Raw genomic sequence first — 12820 nt, forward strand, 5'->3', positions numbered from 1 at the left:
GTTGGATGCTCTATGTGGTATTGGCACGTTATTGTAACCCACACAACAAACCATGAAGAGTCATTCGCTATAACGGCATTCAACAGAACTTCATGGACTGAGTTGCATCTTGCGCGGTAGATATTTCGCGTGCGCCTGGGTAATCCCTACTGAGTACGAATGAAGTATTATTATTATGAAATGTCTGTCAAGTTGGCAGCAACCCTATTTGGTTCATCTGTGTTTCTCCGCACGTTGCTACAACAATTGTTTGGTGGCAACTCATTCGCCTCCCTTGTACTTTAGGGAGCTTGTGATGCTGAAGCGTACGGCAGCTGTGCTACAGTTTGTAGAGATATTTTTCTGATAGCAGTGGTAGTAAGCAGTAACTCGTTTTTGTTTATCGTTGCTTTTGTTAATTTTATGCTTATCGTCGTAGAGAGACTGCAAGGCCACTGTAGGTGTAGTCTATTTCTATAAACCATCATAGAAAAATGTGGACCCCTAACAAAGTTTACAACTTTTAACGGAATAAATATCTACCATAGAAGTAACAAATAAATCGGATGGTGCCCAACCAGCAACAATCTTGGTTGGGTTGATGGCAATGTTGGACTGTGGGGCTAACGTTAATAGCCAATCCAATCCATATCAATCCACAATTTCCAGCCCTGGCCTTTGTTTTTTGTATGCGGCGTTCACATGTCCAAAATATCTAGCATTATGATGGATAAGTTCGACCTCTACAGGTTCCCTGAGGAGAGCCTGTCAGTTGAATCGGTCAACCTTATTCAGAACTTCAACCCCATTGTGAAACATAACTCAAAAACCTGGCTTTCGTACACCGGGCAAACCCCAAAAAAACGATGAGGTGAAGGCCACTTAGCCTAACCAGGACAGAAACAAACGGGCCACTGGGACAACACAAGCTGCTGGCAGCTCAAGTTGCGGAGTTTAGCCGTAAGTATGGATTTCAAGTTAACTTTGTAATGTAGATATTACAGCGAAGGCTACGAACCCGGGTTACCACGTGTGCCTTGCACTGAAATTGGCAATTCTAGCGCGAGTGATTTGTCCGCTAAAACTTGTCTCCCAGCTGCAGCGGCCTCGTGCCTCTAGCCTTCGCTTCATATTTAGCTTAAAGGCCTGCTCACACATATATCACAGTGCTATAGACAATTGTAAGCATGGCTCCCCGATTGGTGCTCCATGCGTGCAAGCATGTGCAGCTTGCACGTAAACTTAGCTTTAACAAGTTTGCATTGAACGGGCTTGTCCGCATAAGCAGACATAAGGCGGCGGCCAGTCATCTTCGCGCTTGCAATCGTCTATAGGGAGTATTCACAGCCGGCCATAGCCGTGTGCGCGACTGCGGAGCGCGTGCTGACGGCGTGCTTCCACAGTTCTTTTGCAACGTGCATTCCGTACCACCAAGATTGCCGGTCTTAGCAGCCTATCAACGCGAGATTGTTCCGAGCATGCGCTCTAAACATCGCCCTCAAATATGGTATCCAGTGAATACTCCCTATAAGCACAGCGCTGACAATTAGCCGAGCACGTGCTGACGGGAGCGTTCATCGATTTGTATCGCACCATAAAAACAACTTTTCATGGCAGATGATAAATAGCCGACGACACATAAACAGCGCTGTATCAGTGCCCCACAACATGTGGGAACCGAACTTAGGGGGGACCAATTTATGATTTATGATTTTCACACCGTGTCTAAATGAATGTGGGGGTCTTCATCATTTCGTTGAAACTCATTTTGTGGTCAACTTTATATGGACACACGTTTCGTCGACACCGCAATATTCCTGGACACAATAGCTCCCGCAACGTTTCACTGACAACAAACTTTTTTAAAATCAAATCTGGAAGTTGTTAAAGGCTAGTGTGCAATTCACTGGAACATGTTTACCGAACCCTCGAGGCCCCATTCCTCTCTTTCCCCGTAAACCAGGCAAGAGCAAAAAAAAAAAAGTTGGGAAAACGGCAGGTTTGTGTTTGATGAAACGTCGCAAGGTGTGTCGATGAAATGAACATGGAAAGACTTTCAATGAAACGAGCTGTCGGCGAAATGCCGCATGTTGATGAAACATTGTTTGACAAACCGATTTCCACCAGCCTTCAGCTTTAGAAATACGTCGGATGCACCAACATACATATCTTACTGAAGTGTCGGTCGGGCACATCCGGCCAATTTTTTTTTAACATACATCCGACTTGGACGTATTTATTTGCCTTCGAAAATTTATATGCTTCAAAGTTACACACGGAAAAAGGTGCAAGACAAATGCACCTCTTTGTCTTGTCCGTACTGTCCATCAGTTCATCCATCCACCTGTCAATCAAACGAGGCAGCGAAAACTAAAGTTAAACTAGAAAAGAGCGTTGAAGCTCTTTCCTAGATGTCTCGCTGTCATTAGCTCACTTGTATAGATCAAGGTTACTTTATAGTTTGCTCAGTCTATATACTCTGGCGGGTCATCATGTGACATCTTGAAACTTTGGTGCAAAACATTGCTAGATTTTCTAATGACAAGATATGAAGCAGATACTGTGAAGTGAGATTGAGCATATATCAGAGCACTGCCCATGTGATTGTGGGTGTCATAGGCACAGCCAGGTCAAAGTGTCGATGGTCAAACTTTCAGAATGTGTTGGGGCTTATCCTCTCTTTCCTCACTGAGTTTGAATGAGGGCACTTCTTAAAGACAACGATGCAAAACTGATTTTTCATGCTTTGTCATGTTGCAAAAAGGTTATAAAGTTGAATTCTATGCGACTTGCGCCTTCGATATGAGCATGTCACATGAAAGTGAAAACACAAAGGTACCAACACTACCTCAGCTCCGCCGAAAGGCAGAGAAACATCAAGTGTTGTCTTCAAACTAATTGCAAGGAGAGCATGACTTGTCTTTTATTTCGTCTTCCCAACGCCTACATAGCAGGTGCACTCTGAAACACCACAGGGTCTGGAAGGACAAGCTCGCTGTGCCGTACATGCACACAGTGTTTTACTGTGTACTAAAGCATCCAATATGACCTGAAACGGCATAATGTGGGCTACGCGGTACCTCAGAGCCGCCCATCACGTTGCTCTGCAAACACTTGCACATGCTGAGGCTGAGATAAATACCCCTAGTGCTCGTTGCACTGCTCCACACTTTTGGCTGTCTGCTTTTAAAGTCGGGGGTCCATGGGACCACCGTCAAGATGCATGGGGTGCCGTGCATCCCTTTGTGCAGAGGACGCAATTTGTGAGGAATCTAGTTTCGGTGAAGTTCAAAACTTGTTTCGAAAAAGCCTGCAATTGGTTTTGTATTTCATCATTTATAGCTAGGCTGTATACTTTCCGGTTTTAACCGAAAAACACCGATAAACATCTGCCGGTGACGGAAATAAAAATCGTTGCAAGCAAAAGAAAACACGTTTCTAAATATTTTTTCCCAGCAATGTAGTTTTTTTCTTTTTTTCCCTGAAAAAGTTCTACAGAAACTTCCGTCAAACACATTATCTTAAGCATTAAGCAGAATCATGCACTTTGTCTGTCTTTCTTTTGTGACCTACGTGGTGTTGGACTCTTGGAAGGCAGTAAGTAGCTTTCTTTCACTGTTGTCCAAGGTCAGTGGTCCTCCTAAGCCACCGACCTTGAAGATCCCCATCAGTGGCCATAGAGGCCAGTCACAGCTGGCCAGTACTGTCCCAAGCCACGTTGGACGTTTTGGGGCTTCCCCTGTCCAGCGCAAATGTTAAGCAGGCATTCTCGAAATTGCACGTCGCCAACTGGAAGGAGCGACAGACACAAGCCTAGGAACGTATGCGTGCATATACGACAATAATCAAGTGTGTAAGAGATTGTGTAAAAGATGTAAAAAAATTTGAAGTGATTTTCGTCTACAGTGGTCGTTTACATTCGCAATTTTTTTCCTCGATAATCACGGTTTTTAGCGTCTCCACGAAAGAATTCTTAGAAAAGCACCGGTGTTCTAGGAATAAATAAGCAGGGATAAACATCCTCCGATTTTTGTCATAAACAAACACCGGAAAGTATACACCCTATGTATACACCAACTCAACTCTCCTACGTCACGCCGCGGTGGTGGCGCGCCGGACGCACTTCCGGTCTGGGGCGGTGGGCAGAAGTCGCCGTGCCAGACATGCATCCCTGTGATCCTTTGGAAGAAACGAGACAAAAAAACCTGCCTTCTCGTCAAAATGCTGCGATGGGGGCTTTACAAAGAGAGTCTGGGAAGGTTTGAAGATCAGTTTTCATGTGTTTTTGCACCCTCCGTTCGTCCGAGAACGTCGATAGCAGCCGTGAAAAGGGCAAACCTGACGCTGTCGAACTACGATTGCGTGTGCGGGCCACAATTTGTAATCGCCAGATGTATTTGCTTTGTTCCAACATGACCGAGAGAAAACCCCTAAGTTGTCCGGACCACCCACGGATTCAGTGCGTCTTCAAATTCACACGGCCGCCTGATCGTTCGAACTTTCGTCTGCTCTTTCAAAGTTGTCTGTTTTTTGTCGTCTGCTCGTTCAAACAAAAGCGGCCCGTAGACCAAACTTTGACCCGGTGATTGCAATAAGAAGTAATTGCAGGCCTCAAAAGACTTAAGTAGGCTCGGTGTAAGCAGTAGATACAAGATGTTGATCATTGGTACCGGTGGCCATCACCTACTTGTTACGCTTTGTCTGTTCCCGCTTCCGATTTTCAGTATCGACGTCGATCATCGCCGCTACCTTCTACACTTTTGCAGCACGAGGGTCGTCGCGACCGAAAATAGCTAGAAGAGTCTCATCGTGGTTTTGTACGTCCATTCTGCGGCGGTCATGCAAATACATCGCCGTACGTCAAATTATTTATGCAAAGTTTAGCAGCGTAACGAGCCTTGATGATTTCGCTCAGGCGATTAAAGTGGTAAGACATTGCGATGAGGACGTAGAATCGACAACTCCAACGCGAAAAAGAGTATGCAGACTCACACAGACGCCGACAACGTGACATTCGAATGGTTTGTTGGCGCGGGACGCGGTGCTTCTTGCCCATACTCCATTGCGCGTGCGTTCCAACTGTCGTCTGCTCTTTCAAACTTGGCTGCTTTTTGTCGTCAGTTCGTTCAAACGACAGCGGCTCGTAAACCAAACATTGACCCGGTAATTGCGATAAGAACTAAGTGCAGGCCTCAAAACACTTTTGAAGGTTGGTTGGGATAAGTCGGCTAAGTGTAAACAGATACAAGTTGTTGATCATTGTTACCAGTGGCCATCACCGACTTGTAATGCCCGATTCTACTTGAGGTTTTCAGTATCGATGTCCACCATCTCAGCTACGGTCCACGCTTTTGCAGTCCGAGCGACGTCGTGACTGAAAATAGCGAGCAGAATCTCGACGTGGGAGTCAGGCTTTAGCGCCCATTCTGCGGCGTCCACGTGAAATGTATCGCCGCAAGTCACATTATTCACGCAAAGTTTTGCCTCGATAGTTTTGCTGAAGCCGCTCAAGTAGTCAGACATTGTTAGGAGGACGTAGAATCAACAATTCCAACGCGAAAAAGAGCACGGGGACTCCCACCGACGCCGACAACAACGCAATTCAATGGTTTGTTTATGGGCGACGGCGGGCTTCTTGCCCACCATCCACGGCGCATGCGCGGCGCCGGTGACCTCCGCTAGGGGCGCTCCGGTTTGTTTGTAAACATGAGTTGGTGTATAGCCTTTACGGTTCTAAAACGAAGGGTTGTGCTGCAGTACTCAGACTATCTGGGTTTGATCACTACCCTTCTAGTTTCAGTTTGAAATACACTGCCGCCGGCAGTACAGCCGGCGGCAGTGTATTTCTATGGAGTGATATATGTTAAAGTCCTCAGGCTATACCTTGTTACATCTTCCGATGAGCCATGGCGGATGCTACAAGCTGCCCTAGCAAATGCAGCCCTACAAATGTATCGCACGACTATGAACCCCGTGTGTTGCCGCGTCCTACCCCAAAAGTTACGTGACATTCACAAGGCATGGGATTGGCTTCGACGGCTCGTAGCATCAGCTGCAGTCTACCGTAAGGTGAAATGGAGCATAGCAGTTTTGCTACACTGGCTATATATGTCAGCTATGTCGAATTGCCATACCGCAGGTTTTGCATGGATGTTGCAGAAAGCACTAGAGAAAACGTGTTGTTCAGCTGTTTGCTTAACAGACTTTATTTATTAAAAGATTCTTTTTGACACTGTCTGTGATAGGGGGATAACAAATTCAGTAGGCACGTGACAATGCAGTTTTAATTCCGCTGCTCTTGTGAGATGCAAGTAAAGCAACTGATCTGATATTGCAACCATAAAATAGCATCCTATGAACATAGGACTGCATGGCACTCCCATGTGTCGTGATGGTGGTCCCCTGGTCCCACGTTTTTGGTAGCAGACGGCAGAAACTGCGGAGCGGCACAACACGCACGAGGGGTATTTATTCTTCAAGAAACGCAGTAAGAACTGTTGAACCATTGTACATAAATGGTAATCTGAAGAATGTGGCGATGCCACGTATAGATACTAGGAATAGGTTTTTTGGGGTGGGGAGTAGCCCTTATTATGTATTTATTATTATTAGTGGTGCGCAGTGACCTGGGTGTCATCCTATATAGGATGCTGCTGTCTAACGAAACTGAGGATCATGGCGCAGCAAAACCTGTCAAGGTAAATGTCCTTTTTTGTTTTTCTCAACAGGTGCATTAAAGGGCAACTCCGCTTCTTTTTTAGTAGTACAAAACAATACAGTTCTTTTTGTTATCATCTATAAAGCCCACAAGGCAAATATTACGACGGAATTCCGCCTAGAAGTTCATTAAAATCGCTGTCAAAGTTTGACAAGCAGGAATCCGCTGATTTTAGATGAGACGTGCGGACCAGACAACACTGCCCGGCTGCATTTCCGCTTCCTCCAAATTTCTTCTCCCGGCACGTCCGTGACGTCATCAAGCATGTACAGGTTTGTTCATTTTGTTTTCTTTTCCGGGGAGAGCAGCGCTGGCAGCGCCGTGCGACGCGAGAAACGCGAACGATGCGCTCGGCTGGCTCCCTACTGATAGGCCAACGCGCCGACACCTCGTTGAACGCGGTTTGTGTGTTCGGTGCGTATCGTTAACGTGCGATGCCTGTAAAAAAACGCAAAAGCAACGGCTCTCGGGGTTGTACCACATCACTTTGGCATAAATACGTGTTGTGCGATTGATGCAAGAAGGGCACTTCAGTGAAACGCAACATAATTTGCGATCGTGAGCTTTCGAGAGGTCATACCCTTCACGCAGCGTTCACACGCTCTACCGCTTTTTCACACTGGAAGCGGATCTGCGTTCGCAAAGCAGTTGCGGACGCAGTTGTATAAAGATCCAGTACAATTGCACTCGCACTCTATGACATTGAGTGCGTGTGCAATTGCACGCGGCGCTTTCTCGCATTTTGCTGAAACAGTGAAATTATGAGTGGAAAGGTTTACCCTCTGAACTGTTGACGAGATGAGCCACTTTTACCAACACACGGGGACAGTCCTATATGTGCACATTAAACTCACTGAAACAATAGTTTTAACTACACACAATTTAAGTTTCAGCAGAAATTGCCGGCGACAAAATACTAAAAGCAAAACACGTCTGAACCTCAGACTCAACAAAGCGTATTTACGTGCGCTTTCATAGAGTTTGCCTCCCACAAATTCCTACAAATTATGCTTTCGGGGGAAACTTACCTTTTCGTGTGTTTTTCCCACGAAATGTGTCAGACAGAGTGATGTAGTGGCGGTGCATGCTTTGCAGACGACGCGACAATGACTGCGAAGTGAATGTCTGCGTGATAGGTCACGTGACCCCTTGTATATCACGTGGGTGTACATGCTCAGTGATGCCGAAGACACAATGTTGTCCCGCTTTGTCACCGTTTCGGTTTGCGATCATGGCTAAAGTGAAATTGCACGAAAAATATGTTATTTTTCGCGAAACAAAGGATTGGGGATTGTTTTTGAGTGCTTCTTAAAGCAAAATCAGTCACTATCTCGAAATTTTCTAAATTGAGCGGAGTTGCCCTTTAAAGGTGAATAAGAGTTCTATGGCACCTGCTTTTCATCTTATGCTGTGTCCAAAGTGGCATCTGCCTCTTCTTACACACATAATCTAGTGCTTTCTTAAGGCTCTAGAAGGGCAATGCATCATGCAACATTATGTCCAGAGAAGGGAAGCCTACACCTCTTTAGACTGAGCTTACTGAGTATGTCGTTCCATTTACTAGTGCTGTTAATAACGAATTGGGATGCACTAACATTTCCGGTTGCATAACAGCAATTCACTTCGACACATTTCACACAAAATACACTTCACTGACATATACGTATATACATGTTGTTAGAGTGCACAAATCGGTGTTGTAAGCACACTAGATTTTTTTTTATCATCTTGTACAAATGTATATATATTGTAAGAGTGCATAGGTCGGTGTTGTGGGCACACTAGTGCATGGGCGTGAGCCTTCCCCCAACACCAGTACGCCTGTACATTTCTTCCTGTCAAGTGCAATAAATAATATCAATATCAATATTATGTTCATGTAGATTTAGTTATTCTAACTACATAAATGCATTCAATACTGTGGTTATCTGCAGGGAATCAGAATTTGTTTGTTAAATAAGGCAGATTCTGAAAGGGGTTTTCATAAAATTGAGTCCTTACTGTATTTTTCTTTGCACCTCAGAAAAGTGGTAAACAGAAGGCAGCGACGACTGAGGACCGTATCCTGCAGCAACTCAGGTTGGAGCTTACCCAAGAGGTAAGAGACCACTTTTACCAGAATTTGATTAAGTTCTATTGGAGTAGTTGCTTGAGCTAACTGTGCATGGCTGAGGTTACTTAGGTTTTGTTTGTCGAGAGGCTGATGAGTCAAAAGAAGTTGTTGGTAAAAGGATCTGTATGATTCTTTTACCAGCATAGTTCAAGGAAGACTTAGTGGGGTATTTCGAGTCTTGAACGCTTATCAAAACAATCTCCGCTATCCAGGGGTCCCTTGCACCGCACGCACAGGGTCCGTCCTTTGTCGGTGCTGACCTTTCGGGCACCCAGGCCAAAGCCATTGCAGTCAAGGCAGAAACCAAGGCAGCCGAAGCCAGGGCCGTCAAAGACGTGGCCAAGGCTGCCAAAGCCAAGGCCAGGGCGACTGAGGCCAAGACAATGTTACCAGAGGAGCTCAGTTATAAAACTCGCATTCCCGGCGCGGTCCCATTTCATAGCGCGCACGAGAGAGGGCGCCGTAGTCGCAGTATAATCTACGCTCAGCTCGGCACCACGTTGTCGCTCGCTACCGACGCCTGTTTTTTCGTTTGTGTGCTCGTGTCTTAGTTGGATGTTGGCTCTTCTAGGCTTTTTCTCGTGTTTACCAATCAATGAGCAAGCATGCCGACATGCTGCGCTCCCGGCTTTTGCAGCGGATACGCCTCACAAGCTTCGAAAAGCAACAAAAAGCATCATTTCTTGACCGCTTCGAAGGAACTAGAACTGGGAAAGCACAAAGTCGTAGTAATAGCTATCATAAGTACCACCAAGTCGATGTGGTCATGCTTCGGCATCTCGGGAAAACTGCAAGACCCTAAGCACAAGGTGGAACATCCATGTGATCCTAACCTGAGCCTATACTTGTGCGATGTCCCTCACATCATTCAATGCGTTCGGAATCATCTCTTGCGTCACAAATACGGCATGGCGAGTTGAATGCAGCTTAACTCTGTTTTCATTTGAAAGGATTTTTCATTTCCTGGTGATTCATTGAGTTAATATGTTTGCATTATATTTTTTTCATTTTCCAGAATGGGCAACACAAGATAAACTTCGACCACTACAAGGTCCTCTACAAGGCTGATTGCGAGGAACAAATTCGAGTTGTGCCAAAACTGACTGTGGAACATATACACCCTGATAACCAAAGAACGATGAATGTGAGGTTGGCTGTCATGGTAATTGTTAAATCATTAAGCTTTTTGCAAATGCCACAAAAGACTACAGCATTCTAAGGAAGATTGTTTTCTACTTGCAGCTTCTTCAGTCGCAGCACTGCTGTAGGTATGAGGGTCTACAAACGACTGAAATAGAGGACTGTGAGGGCACAGTTCAGTTCACTGTTCTCATAAACAACCTGTTTGATGCACTGAATGTCAAGCTGCCTTGACATGGCATAAAAAGAGATTCAGAGAAAATCAGGGTGCGATAACATATTTCAGATATATAACCTTACTTTCTGGATCATCTTGCACACTCAGTGAGTTCTCTAGCAGCCTACATTATTACTTGCAGATTATCACTGACTTTTTGGATCTCGTCAACCTCACGGAGCAAAACAGTATCTCCAGAGGAACCGTCATGTTCGCTTCAAAGCTTACAATGAAGTCTCTGCGCATCACCCTCGATTCCATTCGAGACCTGACGTCGGACATCCTCAACTCCGGAGCAGACTATGGGCTCTCTGGAAAACTAAACCAGGACCCCCCTAGAGGTAATCCATTCCCATAAATGAACATGCAGCACTCATACACAACCCTTTCTTATATATTGAGATTGGTTTAAGGGAAAGTAACTACTAATTCTCTTCATTCTAGCACTTCTTTGGGGTGATCAGGACCTTTGGGGGTGATGAAGATCACCCAACTGTAGTGAGCTTCTCGCATATGTATCTCCTACCGAGCCTCTACATGCCCATCGAAGCCTGTGTGACTGGGAACGTCACGGGGGAGCCAACAACTGTTCTGGTGGCAAAGAATCAAACAATGAGAGCCAAGAACGAAGTTAAAAAGCGACATGAAAGTCTCGAAGCTTGCCTTCGAAGTAAGCTCTTGCAAATTTGTATATCTGCCCATCAAACATCACACCATGACCACCTGCACGATCATGTTCACACTGATGCATAGGCTCAAGACTGTGTTATTTATTACCTGTGTGGCTACTTAGCGTGCTCAATTGGCAAACACACAAAGTGTGAGCCCTGCATGCATGACATTCAGGGAGAGTCAAATGAATGTTCAGAGACCTACCTCACGCTCGCAAGGGAAAGCAGGGAAGGAAGCCTAAAACACTCATCATGCAGCATGTTCACAATGTTTAAGAGTGTGGAGGGCAAGATTACTTCCGCACCGACGGCTGAGAACCTTTGTGGGGACATAATCTGGAACCTGCTTGATGCCCTAGAGCAGGGGTGGCCAAACCGCGGGTCGCGAGCCGCATGCGGCTCTTTGCTAGTCACAGTCCGGCTCGCGGATTCCTCGTAAGGAACCCCCCCTCGCCCCTTTCCGCGTTTCCCCAGGAAAATGGAAAGGATTTCAGAACAAAGACCAGCTTGCGATTTGGCGGCCTTGTGCCCCCATACGTACAGTCGAACCGCTTTCCACTCGTATGTTTCCACTGATCCTGTTTCTTTCATTGTTCGAGAGAATTTGCCGGACTCCGGGGGGAAATGCATCAAGGACAGGAACTGTCAAAACATGCATGAACTTCGGCTTGGGGTTGAGGAAACGTTCTGTCTCGCGGCCTTTGTCATTCGCTGGTGATACTTGCCCCTTTAGGTAACTAAAGTTCCCTCCATATCGTTTCTTGGTGAAGGTCGCGGAAGCCAGGGTTGACCTCATTCAAAGCTTCCACTAGTCAGAAACGCTATGTTCAAGTTCACAAAGGACCAGAAATATTCTCATTGTTATTTTTACTGGCTTGTAGTTGTGACCTGCGAGCTGCTTTCTTATGCTTTCGGGGGGCGTAACCAGGCAGCGGTGTTTGCTTTGCCCCCCCCTTTCGGCGGCTCTTAGAAGTTTCGTGGTTTCCTTTGCGGCCCTTAGGCCGGGTCAGCCTGGCCACCCCTGCCCTAGAGGGTTGTGCAATCGCAACGCTAAGGTACAACGACCACAGTGATGTGTTTGCTGTTGGGTTCCTTCAATCATATGTCATTCTGCGCAATCACTTCTTTGCTAAGGGTGCATGTAAAAAACTTGATGTTTTGGAAAAAGTTGCTACCACCAGGAAGAAGATCAAGTTGGTTTTAAAGGGGTAGTCCACAGTTTCTTTTAGCCACCCAGACTAACTACAAAACTTGAAAGTATAAAACAGAGAGGACGAGGACGAGAACAGGACATCTTTGAAAGATGTCCTGTTCTCGTCCTCGTCCTCTCTGTTTTATACTTTCAAGTTTTGTATCTATTAACCAACACGCTCGTTTTCAATTGTAAGACTAACTAAATGTTCTGAATATGTGTGTACGCTATTTCGCTTCTTCAAATTTAAAGTAGCCAGTGAGAAAATTTTCCCAAACCAGTGGTGTGACGTCGCCGTCAGACAGGCCTGCACGTCGATCAGGCAGTTTGAACTACAAACTATATTGCGAATTTCCTTGTTCTGCCTACGGGGGCTGTACCGATATTGCCGGGCGCGCAGCTGGCCAGGTAGACAGCACACGCGTGGCCTAACGGTTATAGTGCCTGCTTCACACGCGAAAAGCCAGGGTATGATTCCTGCAAGCGACGCATCTTTTGTTTATTCTTGCAATTTAGTGTTCTGGTAAATTCGAGAATCCTGTTGCGTGTTAGAGGTCCGAATGTTCTACTCGTCGAGCCTTCTACGCTGATCATTCCAGAAGCCCACGCGTGTACATAAGAGGCTTCACGTGGAGAGCTAAAGTCAGTCTCGCACCAGCATTCGATCCTGCTGTTACGCCGCAATCGACGCCCGCGACGCTCTAGTGTTACCTTCGCTTCTCTTTTTATTTTGGGCACAAGTTCGCCCTATTTAACATTTAGTTCATTTAAGTTTTCGTTGCCTCATCAA

General features: G+C 45.9%; 1 pseudogene; it reads left to right on the forward strand.

The window, feature by feature from the left end:
* The window catches only part of LOC121837671, a 34582-nt pseudogene extending 22532 nt beyond the window's left edge, over positions 1 to 12050 (forward strand).
* The last annotated feature ends 770 nt before the right edge of the window (positions 12051 to 12820 follow it).

The sequence above is a fragment of the Ixodes scapularis genome, unplaced genomic scaffold, assembly GCF_016920785.2.
Source record: "Ixodes scapularis isolate PalLabHiFi unplaced genomic scaffold, ASM1692078v2 PGA_scaffold4__175_contigs__length_147842914, whole genome shotgun sequence".
Taxonomy (NCBI): domain Eukaryota; kingdom Metazoa; phylum Arthropoda; class Arachnida; order Ixodida; family Ixodidae; genus Ixodes; species Ixodes scapularis.